Source organism: Narcine bancroftii, chromosome 7, assembly GCF_036971445.1.
Source record: "Narcine bancroftii isolate sNarBan1 chromosome 7, sNarBan1.hap1, whole genome shotgun sequence".
Lineage (NCBI taxonomy): Eukaryota > Metazoa > Chordata > Chondrichthyes > Torpediniformes > Narcinidae > Narcine > Narcine bancroftii.
Window position 1 is genome coordinate 139,060,312 of NC_091475.1, and position 14,549 is coordinate 139,074,860.

Below are 14,549 nucleotides of genomic sequence, written 5' to 3' on the forward strand. Positions count from 1 at the left end.
CATAAAATCAAAATTACCATTGGAAGTATCAAAACTGAAGAATGGGAGTTAAAAAGGACAAACTGAACCAGTATCCAGATTTGAAGGGCAATGGAAAGTGCTCTCCTCCATATGATTAAATATTGCAGCTGAATAATGGGGGCCAAGCTACATTGTACAATCAGATAATAGATAACATTGAACATATTTACATAAGAACATGAAAACATAATAAATAGGAGCAGACCATCTGGCCCATTGAGACTGCTCCACCTTTAAATAAGATCATGGCTGATCTGATCATTGACTAACTAACTGCCTTTATCCCATTTCGCTTAATTCCTTTTTTATATTAAAAAAAACTATCTAACTGAACCTTAAATAAGTTTATTGAAGTAGCCTCAACTGCTTCCCTGGACTGAAAATTCCAAAGATTCACTGCTCTGGGAAAAACAGTGTTTTCTCATCTCTGTCTTAAATCTACTACCCTGAATCTTGAGGCTGTGTCCCCAGTTCTGATCTCACCTAGCAGTGAAAACAATTTTTCTGCCTCTATCTTTTCTATCCCTTTCATAATTTTATATTTTTATAAGATCCAGAGAATTTTGGTAAATTACAACCAATGCAGCAACTATAATTCCCAGCATTTCCTTCAGTATCTTGGAATGCATCCCTTCAGGACCAGGGGATTTGCCTACTTTGTCATCACTATCTCATTTGTTATAATTATTTTATCGTAGCCCTCACCTCCTTTCACATTCCTATCACCACTCTTTGGCATGCTGGATGTGTCTTCCACCATGAAGAATGACACAAAATAACTGTTCAATGCCTTGGACATTTCCTTATTACTCAATATCAATTTCCCTTTCTAATCTTTCAAGGGAACTTTGTTGACTCTAGCCATCCTCTTACATTTTATATATTTATAATTTCTTTGCTATGTTTTTATATTTTGTGCTAATTTATCTTCACAGCTTGAATGTTGCTGGCCCAGTACCAAGGAGGGTACTGAGGGAGGGGTTTTGGCATAACAGCCTTTTTTGGGGATATCTGGGAGGAGGAGTCACAGGTTCAGCGGTCGGGCCAGCCCATACAGCACATGCATTCATCTATATACATAGTAGTAGCACCACACCCTAATTAAGCACACCACCTTTACCTTCCTGTCTATCATTTTGTATTATAGATGTGCGTATGTATATAGATGGGTGTGCCTGATACGGGTGTGCCTGATACGGGTGTGCCTGATACGGGTGTGCCTGATACGGGTGTGCCTGATACGGGTGTGCCTGATACGGGTGTGCCTGATACGGGTGTGCCTGATACGGGTGTGCCTGATACGGGTGTGCCTGATACGGGTGTGCCTGATACGGGTGTGCCTGATACGGGTGTGCCTGATACGGGTGTGCCTGATACGGGTGTGCCTGATACGGGTGTGTGTGGTGTGTTTATGTATATGCATGTGTGTGTATATAAATGCTTATGTGTGTATGTATATGCATATGTTTGTATGTAGGTGTGTGTATTTGTATGTATTTGTGTGTATATATTCTTGGCTGCACCATTTCATCAGATGCAAGGATCGACAATGAGATAGACAACAGACTAGCCAAGGCAAATAGCGCCTTTGGAAGACTACACAAAAGAGTCTGGAAAAACAACCAACTGAAAAACCTCACAAAGATAAGCGTATACAGAGCCGTTGTCATACCCACACTCCTGTTCGGCTCCGAATTATGGGTCCTCTACCGGCATCACCTACGGCTCCTAGAATGCTTCCACTAGCGTTGTCTCCGCTCCATCCTCAACATCCATTGGAGCGCTTTCATCCCTAATGTCGAAGTACTCGAGATGGCAGAGGTCGACAGCATCGAGTCCACGCTGCTGAAGATCCAGCTGCGCTGGGTGGGTCATGTCTCCAGAATGGAGGACCATCGCCTTCCCAAGATCGTGTTATATGGCGAGCTCTCCACTGGCCACCGTGACAGAGGTGCACCAAAGAAAAGGTACAAGGATTGCCTAAAGAAATCTCTTGGTGCCTGCCACATTGACCACCGCCAGTGGGCTGATATCGCCTCAAACCGTGCATCTTGGCGCCTCACAGTTTGGCGGGCAGCAACCTCCTTTGAAGAAGACCGCAGAGCCCACCTCACTGACAAAAGGCAAAGGAGGAAAAACCCAACACCCAACCCCAACCAACCAATTTTCCCTTGCAACCGCTGCAATCGTGTCTGCCTGTCCCGCATCGGACTGGTCAGCCACAAACGAGCCTGCAGCTGACGTGGACTTTTTACCCCCTCCATAAATCTTCGTCCGCGAAGCCAAGCCAAAGAAGAAGAAAGAAGAAGAATATGTGGGTATATAAATATGTGTGGGTGTCTATGTGTGTGTATATGTGCGTGTGTGTATATTTGTATGTGTGTGCATCTGTATGTGTATTTGTTTGTGTGCATGTGTGAGTGCATGCATATGCGTGTGTGGATGCACACACTTGTGTGTATATATGTAGATGCGTGTATGTATATAGATGCATGTGTGCAATATGTGTGTGTGTGCGATGTGTGTGCGTGTGGGTATATAATATATGTGTGTGTGTGTATGTGTATATGAACCCTAAACTTAAGATATCTGAATCCATTACCTAATTAGTTACCAAATTCCAACAATTGCTTGGGTAAGATCACAAAACAAAGGAGCGGAAGTAGATCATTCAGCCCATTGAATCTGCTCCGCCACCCTGCCACAAGCCTAACTATTTTTCCATCTAGCTCCAATTTCCCCATATCCCTTGATACCCTGACTAATTAGATGATTATCAATCTCCTCCTTAAACTCTGTCAATGATCGAGCCTCCACAACAGTATGTGGCAAAGCCCTCCATAAATCCACAACCCTCTGGCTAAAGAAATTTCCCTCATATCTTTTTTTAAATGGGTACCTTCTAATTCTAAGACTCTGCCCTCTTTTCCTGGACTCACCCACCAAGGGAAACAACTTATTCACATCTATTCGGTCCAAAACTTTCAGCATTCAAAGTGTTTCTATGAGATCCCCTCTCACTCTTCTATCCTACAATGAATACAGCAGTTCAAAAGCAGATAATTGCTCCTCATATGTTGACCCTTGTATTCCATCCATCCATCCTGGTAAATCTTTTCTGTACTCTTTCCAATATCATTGCATCCCTTATAAGAAATAGTGCCCAAAACTGCACACAGTGCTCCAAATGAGGTCTCACCAGTGCCCCAGAGAGCCTCATCAACATTTCTTTACTCTTGTATACTATTCCTATTGAAACGAATTGTCAACATATTATTCACTTTCTTTACTGCCAATCCAACCTGGTGGTTAATCATCCTACACAAGAACCCCCAAGTCCCTATGCACTTCCAAATTTTGAATTTTCTCCAATCTAAATAATAATCGGCCCATTTGTTTCTTCTTCTAAAATGTATAACTATATATTTCTCAACATTGTATCTCAGCTGCCATTTCTTTTCCCATTCTCCTAAACTGTCCAAGTCTCCCTGCAATTGGTTTCTTCAACACTTCCCACTCCTCCACCTATCTTGGTGTCATCTGCAAACAGCCTCAAAACCATTAAATCCATAATCTAAATCATCAATATACATTGTAAAAAGAAGCGGCCCCAATACCTACCCCTGCGGAACACCACTAGTAACTGGCAACCAACCAGAACAGGATCCCCTTAATCCCGCCCTTTGCTTTCTGCCTATCAGCCAATTCTACACATAATTTAATATCTTTCCTGTAATTCCATGGATTCTCTACTTATTAAGCAGCCACTTATGTGGCACCTTATTGAAGGCCTTTTGAAAATCCAGATATGCAACATCCATAGCATCTCTCTCATCTATCTTTCTTGAGATTACCTCAAAAAAATCCAATAGGTTGGTGAGGCTGGACCTTCCCTTCATGAAACCATGGCTTGGACCTATCATGTCATGTACCTCAAGGTATTTTATAAGCTCATCCTTCAGGATCAACTCCAAAACTTTCCAACTACTGGTGTCAGCCTAATAGGCCAGTAATTTTCTTTATTCTGCCGCCCTCCTTTCTTAAACAGTGGAATCACATTTGCGACCTTCCAGTCCTACAGAAACATGCCAGAGTCTATTGATTCCTGGAAAATCATTTCTAATGACTCCACAATCTCTAAAGCTACCTCCTTCAGAACCTCATCTGGTCCAGAAGACTTGTTTATCTTTAGTCCATTTAACTTCCAAGTACTTACTTTCTAGTAATCTTAACTGTACCAAATTCTATTCTCTGAGACCACAAACTATCAGGAAATATTGCTAATAACTTCCACAGTGAAGACTGATGCAAAATGTCCTCTGCCATCTCCCTGTTACACATTATAATTACTCTCACATTCTTTTCAACTGGTCCATGTCCTCTTTTACTCTTCATATATATTTTTTAAAAATCTTGCTATTCTTTTGTATGTTATTTGCCAAATTCATTTCATAATTCATCTTTTCATTCCTAATGAGTTTCTTAGTTCCTTTCTGTAAGTTTTTGAAAGTTTCCCAACTAATTTTCCCACTAACTTTTGGCTTCCTTGTATTGCCTCCCTTCTGCCTTCACTTTAGCCCAAACTTCTATTATTAGCCACATTTATGGCATTTTTCCATTCATAATTTTCTTTTTGTCTTGGAATATATCTATCCTGCACTTACCTTATTTCTTGTCGAAATATCATCCAATTCTGTTCTGCCGTCCCTCCACCTAGCTTACTTTTTCAGTCAGCTTGGGCCAGTTCCTCTCTCATACTATAGAAAATATACCTATGTATTCATTAATCCATTATTATGTAACAATTTACTATGAACTTCAACTACACTGTTTATGGAAAATATTCATGTAATTAAGTAACACCCACAGTATGAAGAAAAGTTGCCTGATTAAAGTATGTGTAGAATTTGCCTGCTAACTTTAAAACACAAAGAAGGAAAATATTTTCATCCCCGTGGTTACACAAAACTGCTAACTTTAAAACATCAAGGTCATGCATTCAAATCTAAAAAAGCAATAGTGGTTACAGGCACCAGAGAACAAGCATTCAAACAGGATGAGATCAGATAGAAGTTAGACAGGATGAGGTAGGGGGAAACATAGTGGCAAGTGATTTATTCTGAAACAGGCCAGTTACAAGAAGATGTGTGTAGTGCAAGGAGATGTGTTAAGAGTACCATGACTGAGAAACGAACCCAGGATGAGCAAGTTGGTACAAAACATCAATCAAAGTCGAACATTGATAAGTAACTGAAACTATGTATTTTAAAAAAAAAAATGGTAGTGTCTCATAGCAACAGGTATTTCAGAGTCCAGGCTTTGATTTATCTCAGCTTTTCTTTGCAAATAAAGGCTTAAACTTTTCTGAAGAATTCTCCGCATTTCCTGACTCATTTTTGGACATCAAAAAACCACAACAGAATTTGGTGCTGCATGCAGGATCAGAAAGAGACTCATCAGAAAAGAGGTGGCTGGTCGAGAGTGCTTCCCAGCCCCTTGGGGGTCTTCCCAGAACCAACAGATAAAGGGTGGCCACCCGCAAAAAAAAAGATAAGCAGTTTTTGCTTTAAATTTGGACAAAAATCTGTTGTGAATGGGAGATCTCTGGGGACACAGAAGTGCCAAACAACAGTCAGAGGGTCTCTCCAATCCAAAGAACCTACTGACAAATTGACCTAAAAGGAGGCTTGGAGAATTGATCAGGAAAACTCTGTAGTGGGGTGAATAATAATAAGGGATAGAGTTTGAAGGAAAATTCCTCGTGGTGTTGTTAAATCCTCATGGATACCACCCTAGGTAAATAGGGCTCTGAACGGGTGAAACATCCTGCGGATACCGCCCTAGGTAAATAGGGGTCTGAACAGATGAGGGGTTCTGTGGATACTGCCCTAGATAAATAGAGGTCTGAACGGACGAGGGGTTCTGTGGATACCGCCCTAGGTAAATAGGGATCTGAATGGACAATGTGTTATGCGGATATCGCCACAGGTAAATAGGGGTCTGAATGGACGAGGGATTCTGCGGATACTACCCTTGGTAAATAGGGGTCTGAATGGGTGAGGCATCCTGTGGATACCGCCCTAGTTAAATAGGGATCTGAACAGATAAGGGGTTCTGCGGATACCGCCCTAGGTAAATAGGGGTCTGAACGGATGAGAGGTTCTGCGGATACCGCCCTAGCTAAATAGGGGTCTAAATGGATGAGGGGTTCTGCGGATACCACCCTAGGTAAATAGGGGTCTGAACGGACGAGGGGTTCTGCGGATACCCCCCTAGGTAAATAGGGGCCTGCACAGACAGAACCGGTAAGTTAGATAAAATTGCGATCAATTGGACAATTTAAAACTACAAAGTATTAGAGGCAAATAGTGGAAGTAGCACTGAAAATAGCATAGTAACTGCAAAGAGTGGACAGGTCAGAAATAAAGACCATGACTAGGCTGAATGACAGTGTGGTGAACAAAATAGCACAATGAATAATGCAACTGTAGTTGAATCTGAAAAATGGAGAAAAAAAAAGAACAAAAAAGAGTTGTCAATCCAGTTGCCAAGGGAAGGCACTTTTGACATATACATGTGTAATGAAATGGAATGGAAGTACTGATCAAAAATTGTCTAAAGATAAATATGAAATATGAGAACGAAAAAGAGAGCAGAAAATGGAGACACTGAAGCTTTTCAGGACAAGCGAAAGACTGGGAAAAGCATGTCAGGCAGTGAGGATAACTAAAGAAGAGAGTCAAAAAAGCTTGAGAAACAGCCTGAACAGGAAGAGAATCAGGAAAAGAGACCGACGTTGTGTGGAGTGAATGTAACTCAGTGTTCTTTCTATTTACTGTTGATACAGAAATATAGGGGTGGGGGCTACTAGGGGTGTGATTTACCTGTATGTAATAGTAATTTACCTTTTATGTAGAATAATGATGTAATCTTTTAGTTCAATTTGTTTTCTTGAATGTATAAAAGTTGATGCATCCCTTTGTTAAATAGAGACCTCTGGAGACTGCTTTCAAGGTTGAAAGCAGTAAGGGTTCTCTCAGGTTAACTTGGTATCCAATAAAGAGTTAACTGGACCAGTTCTGTGTGCTGTGTTCTTTGCAATGGGAAGTGGTGGTTTCAATACATTTGGCAAACCAGCCAGGAGTCCAAGATTGAGGAATGTTAACTGGATGATGTCACTGACCAGCTGAACTAGCATCTAAAGACTAAAGAACGGGCACACGGGACACTTTCCGAGTTCTCTTAAGGTGTTAGATCAATTGATCCCTCCCTCCCTATATCAAAACTCTTGACAGACTCCAGATGAACTAAGAGTCTAGTATCCTGAGCGCACAAGGATAAGGGCTTGTAGATTTTCCCGGTGAGGGGATAAAAGTACTGTCCAACATAACATATTGTTCTAGTTCTGATGTCCTGCCTTAGACTGGTTGTTAAGAGGGGAAATCCCTCCACATGAAGGTCAGAACTCTTAAGTGGGCACAGAGGAACTAAAGAACAACATGAGACAAGTGTGTGATAAATCATGAGTAAACACTCCTATGGGCAAATATTGGAAATGAGTGATGTGGGGACCCTGGAACAGCCAATGTGTTATTTATATCTAAATTATGGTAGAAAGTTAAATTGGACACTGAGTTGGGCAACTCAGAAAAAGGTAGGAATTGAGCAGGAGGCTAGAAAAGGGCTGGCCAGGTAAATTTATGATAGAGTTAAAAAGATCCATGTTCCAATTACATGGAGCAGGAAGAAGAATTTATAATGGTAGTCATATAGCCTTGGAAAACAGAATAAGCTGGAGAGATGATGGGAGCCACAGGAAACATTGGGGATCTCAATTACATGTCTGGAATATTGCTTGGTAATTAATTTAAAATAGTTAATAATGATTGGCAGCTCCTTCCCTGTCTGTGCAGTATATTTTTTTAAGGCAGAAATTAAACTTTTCTCCAGGTAAAATATGTAATAAAATTAAATTTAAATAAGGAACAGACCAGCACCAACTACAGAATATGAAGCTGATTTAACATTTCAGATTAAAGATATGATAATTATGATTAAAATGGTAATATATTGTTTCAGGTGCCAAACAGTTAACAAACAGAAGGTGAAAGAATATAACCCCAGGGACCCTATGTCAGGCAAGGCGACCCTATTCTTGCAGAATGATGAGAATGAGGAATCAAAAGATTCCTTGTGGGTAAGGCCACCCCCATATGTACCCCAGCATCCACAGTGACCAGACCTGTGTCTCACTAGTTTTGATAAAGAAGAAGGTTTTTGACTTAGCTTTGATGTAAAATTGTTGCTCATTTTGGAAAAAAAAACAAACTTGAAACCTTGCCTCGCACTTTCATTGACAGTAGAAAGACTGCGTAAGTGAGGAAGAAGGGGTTGTTAAGAACTTGAACTGAAAGTTATCTGTGGTAATTTGAAACCTGCCTTCCAGAGTGCTTAAATTATGCAGCAATTTCACACTGTTGGACTTTAAAAGTAAAAATGAAGAAACTGTGTCCACTTCTGCAGTGTTTCTTGGTTCTAACTTGTACAGAAGGAGTAAAAACGAATCACACAGAAGAAAGAATTATTTTTTTTAAACTGCAACATTGTTTAAGACTAATTGAAACTGGTCTAATACCAATAACAACCTAGAAGAGTGGTGATGATCTTTGGGCCAAGTATTAAAGAGAGAGAGCTGAGGTACCTTTGAAACCCAGAGTGAAGTACATCCAACATTATGGGGCAGCTCTCCTGACGTCTAATCCAATAGATAACACAAGCACTTTTGAGCCACTATGAACCTTTCCCTTAGTAAATTTATTTAACCTTCTATGAGTGTATTACTGTTAACTCGATGGCCTATTTAAAACTGCCTTGTGAAAAATATAGAAATTGTAATGAAGATGGCTGCCTTCTGTCATCCAGTTTTCCCAGGAATTTGAATTTTTTGCACTTGTTAGAGCCTACATGATAGGGAAAGGAATATTTTTGCCCGTACCAGAACTTTTAACACCTTGGGAGTGCTTACATAGATGTTACTGCAAAAACTGCTGTTATAAACAGGCCCTTCACTGTTTATTCAGAAACTGATAAAATGCTTGTATAGAACGGTCTTGCCTGATATGGGGATGAAGCACATTCAGGTGGACATTCCTACCATTTCATTAAGCTCTGTAAATAGACAGTAGGGGTGTGCCAGAAATCAAATTATGAATCACCCTGCTGGACAATTTCTGTACCAAATGCAATTTATTTTACTTATACTATTAATTATATATATGCAATAATGTAGATTGACTAAGGAGGAGGGGCATAGGAGGGGAACATCAATAATCTAAGAAAGTAGGACCTTCCAAAGGAAGGAATGTATTATCTGCCTACAAACTAATCTTGGTAAAGCAATTGAATGCCTACCATTTTAGTGTATATGGATTGATTTTATTGAATTAAGTGCGCAACTATAAGTACTGTCTTGTTATTATTGATTTGCCTGGGTCCTTAAAGAATAAATTGACTAAGTTGTCAGCTGAAACGGGGTTGAATTGGATAAAGGAATTGGGGATTACAGTGGTTCCTCTACTCCCATTAACCCCAGGCAAAAGGAATAGTGGAATGTGCAAATTTAAAGAAACTAAATTGTCCAAATTGACTGAGAAAACAGGGCTAAAATTGGATAAAGAGTGCTACCCATAGGATTGTTTTAAATGTGGATGACATCACAGGCTAAGTCAGGACTATTTGCTGCAGAGATGGTCCACGGACAGCCAATGTGGACATGTTGGGGAGCAAACCCTGCACTGCCAGTGGGGATGGATTTATTATCATTAGGTGATAACATAAGCAAATATTTGAGTAATCTAACTAAAACATTTTTGAAAGATGTGTTCACAGGTACAACAAGCTGACCTAAAGGAGGGTGATCCAACAGATAAAAGTGATGAATATTCTAATAAAAAAACATGAGAATTACATTCTGGTAAAGAATTGGATCAGAAGAATTTGGGTATTTGCTGGAATGGACAATTCCAGGTCCTGGTAATAATACTACTATAGTAAAGCTTAAAGGTCAGCCTCACACAATACACCAAACCAGACTTAAGGAAAAAGGCTCAGCTAAGACATAACAAACTAAAGAGAGGCTCACCTATAACATGAGAACTTTATTATTATGTCTCTTGTCGCCCTGACCTTTGAACTGAATACCGGAGTCGTGACTGAAAAGAGGAATTTTTGGTGACAGCATAATACTTTTTTAAATGTGTCTTACTTATATGTTGGTAAGATGAATGCTTATAGCTGTTGAATCTATTCCCATATTCTAACCAACTCAATAGGAGGTATCCCCTCAAAACCCAGCCCTACCCCATACAAAAAGATTGAATGGATTTTGAGACAGAATGGATTACAGACAAGGAGATAAACATGTGGAGGACAGCAGAAGATAACGTGACATCTTTTCTTGAATAGTATCTCCAGTCATATAGTTGTACTAAACCTGGGAGAAAGTTGATGCAAGACTCTTAGTGTATACAATGACACATTTATTTTAAAATAAAGCATATCCGTGGCTCACTACTAATTGGATGGGGTCCTGATAATTGTGTTCCCTCTACACATCATAGACAAGAGCTGCACTAGTCAGAAGTTAGGGCTATTGGCTAATGAATCGCTTAATTGGCTCAAGCAGATAAAGGATGATGTATAGAAAGCCAGCCACACTTAATTGATCAGATAGATAGTATGACCAGAGGAGGTTACCTGGGTACTCACTTCTACAACACAATCACTTCTGAAGTAGCACAGTCAGCATATTTCTTAAATAACAGTCATCCTATGTGTTTTGATGTTACAGGATGGGAATGTGGGATAGTAAAATTGAAAGATGATTTACCTTGAATAGAAGAACACTGCTGGGAACACAATTGCAGGATTAAGGAAGGACACTTCTCACGCACTTGTTTAAGGAAGAAATGTTTGAATATAACTCAAGGAACCTCGTTAGAATGCGATTCGTTAATCCGTGGAATCCACAGAATCGCTTATAGCGCAGGTGTCTGTGGACCCCAAATATTAATTTTAGGATGCCAGGCTAACAACCACAAACTCAAAAACAGACTCTTATGACACATTTACAAGATGTGTATGTTAATATGTGGAGTTTAAAGGTCTTATTAAAGGATTTGAGTCACAATATTCTGTTTTCCTGCTTCCTGAATGATGACCTATATGCATCAGTTCCACAACTCAACTGTAATGCGGTATGAAATCTTAGACCCCAACTATTGCGTTCTAATGAGGTTTTACTATATATAGAGAGAGGAGGCGAGAGAGAGAGATCCCAGACATTGGTACCAACAACTGTACTGAGACCCCACTACATGTTATTAGTTAAAGAAAGCCTATGTATTATAGGAAACAACATCCCTGCCTTGTTTGCCATTGGGAAATTAGGAACTCTTGTCATCCCATGCCCAAAAAATGCTTAGAGTCAGAAGACAAATCATCACTGAGGAATGTCAAAGGAATTTGTGCAGATTATAACAATTCTGTTACCCTAGGGTAACAGATGGGGAGTCCTCATCTCCATATCCCTTGGAGGATCAGCTGGGGTGGTGGCTGCCAAGAATCACAATCATCTCATCTGTGGCTTAACAGCACTGGGCAATCAGAAAGTGGTAGATTTGGAGGCTGTTAATTGAGAATTGGTAAAATTGAGGCTTTTCTCCAAACAAAGCAGATATGCAGTGGATTATCAGTTTGCTACCCAGGATAGTGTATACTCGATTGAAGGGGATAGATGCATTACAAAGGTTGCAGATGAATCCTTCAATATCTCATAGGTGATGAAAGATATTCATAATTAGTTAGACAGCTTTAGAAAGGGAACAAGGGGCAGAATGGATGGCTTGCTTGACTAACGAATATTTGGAGGGTCATGGGGTGGGGGAGTTATATATCTTACATGCAATTGTGATCTTAGCTAATTAAAAATTATAAATCAAAAGACAAATCTAAGAAAAGGAATGTAGTATCAAAGTTAATTAAAATACAAGCTTTGATTGTCTCAGCTTTTGTCTGCAAATAAAGAATTCTCTGCATCTCCTGACTCATTTTTGCACATCAAAAAACCACAACAATACCACTATAATTCCCTTTGTTCCACTGAAATATTGGCATAACTGATATCAGATTCTCCTTTTCAAATTTGAAAATGAACTCAATCATATTATGATCAATACTTTCTAAGGGTACCATTACCTTTATTTCCCCGATCACCTCAAGTTCATTACACATCACCCAGTCCAAAACAGCCAATCCCCTGGTGAGCTTATCGACAAACTGCTCCAAAAAGCCATCCTGTAGGCCTTCTACAAACCCCCTCACATGCATGAGATCCAGTACCTTCCCTACTTCTCAAATTGACTTTCATGTTAAAATCTCCCATCATTATTTTAACATTTCCTCTGGATGCTTCAGCCACATCCCACCTTCCAAAAATGTCAGGAGTTTAAGGGTTAATTCGTGTAATTGGGTGTCACTGGGTCATGGTCCAGAAGGATCTGTACTCTGCTGTACCTCTTTAAAAAAAAATTTAAAGCCTGATTTGTAGATAGTTCCAATAAATCCAAAGTCAGGACTTCTGCAAACCTAACTGTAATCTCACTGACAGTGTTGAAAACATTGAAGGGCAGGGAAGTTACAACCAAGCAGAAAAAAAAGATCCTGCTAAATATCGTCTTTTGATTGGCTGTAGTTTATGCAAATAACCATAGAATTGTGTTTGTCCAGAAAACTTGTAGGAGCACATAGCCAGACCCTTGTTACTGGAACTCAAGAGTAACAAGCTTTCTCCTGCTCTGTTCCACTCACAATGTTGTAATTGGAGACTAATCTGACAAAAGTTTGACTGAGTTAATTGGTCCTCCAGAGATTTTTGAAGAATTAATGCTGCAGCTCCCAGGAACATGTGAAATACTATTACTTTTGAAATCAGTCCAAAGAAAAATGTGGAGGAAACTTAAAACTTAATTTAGTTTTGATTGTTCTTTATATTGAAAAATTTATAGGCTAGAATACCATGAGGCCTGTCTTTTAAGGGGTATTTTTAAAAAAAATATGTACACAGAAAGCAGTTATAATGCTGAGTGAGCCCTTTGTCCTTGCTAATACCAAATTTCTTCTTGTGAAAACTTGCTGAAGCATCTTTGCAACATGTCTGCAAAAATTATTATCAAAACATAAATATTAATGAGATAAACAAATAGATCAAGACACTTTCTCACGGACTATATGCATATCACACCAGATTTAATGATTTATGTAAGTAATTTGCTTTCAGATTTATCTTTCAGTGAAAGATGGCACTGCAAACATGCCAATTCAGCATCAAATGCTGAGAGTTGATTGATCTTATTTTAAGGCCACTTGTTACTTTACATATGCAATCAGTTGAATTTCTGATTATATATTTGTGGACATTATCATCAAAATATTGTGTGATCTGAACCTGAACAGATTTTCCAACATATTGAGAATTAAAGGGGGGGAGGGGACAAGAAGTCTGATCTCCCAGTTTAGGCAGCGCAGTTAGTGGATAGCGCAACACTTTTACAGCGTGAGTAACCTTGGTTCAAATCTGGCGTTGTTTTGTAACGGCTTTATACGTTCTCCTTGTGTCTGCATCATCAGTTTCCTGCGGGAAACTCTATCAAACCTCCCCTCATTCTTCTTTGTTCCAAGGAATAAAGCACTAACCTGTTTAATTTCCCTGTAACTCAACTCCTGAAGACCTGGGAACATTTTAGTAAATCCTCTTTGTACTCTTTCAATCTTATTCACATCCTTCCTGTAATTTAGTGAACGGAACTGCACACAATTTTCCAAATGTAACCTCACCAACATCTTAATCAACTTCAACATAACATCCCAACTCCTATATTCAAAACGTTGATTTATAAAGGCTAAGATGCCAAAAGCTTTCTTTACAACCCTGTCCACTTGTGACACTACCTTAAGGGAATATATCTCTATTCCCAGATCTCTTAGCTCCTCCACACTCCTCAGTGTCCTACTGTGACAGAATTGTGATATAATTAATCTTTAGTTACAAAATATATATTTTTAATAATGTTATTTTGTGGATTTGGACAGAGAGACATACAGATACCCAATTAAAATAATAGAGAAGCCATTTTCAGAGTCACAAAGTCTGGTAGGCAACCCCAATAAAACTCGAAGTGTTTGTTCACTGCAATATCTAGGACAATGTGGTTGCTCATGGAGAATTACTAACTTAAACAAAATACTTTTGTTATAATGGAGACTTAGATGGCATCTCTTTGAATAAAAAGCAGGCTTTTGCTTGCAGTCAGCAAACTTTTGGAAAAGATAGTCATATGCTTTTAGCCTATAGGTGTGAAGTAACATCAAAAAGACAGCAATATTTTCATGTCACATGATTAAAAACATTTTGAGAGAACATATTTTGAGACCAGAAGAAGGTACTTGACCATCCTGTAAGTCACACATGA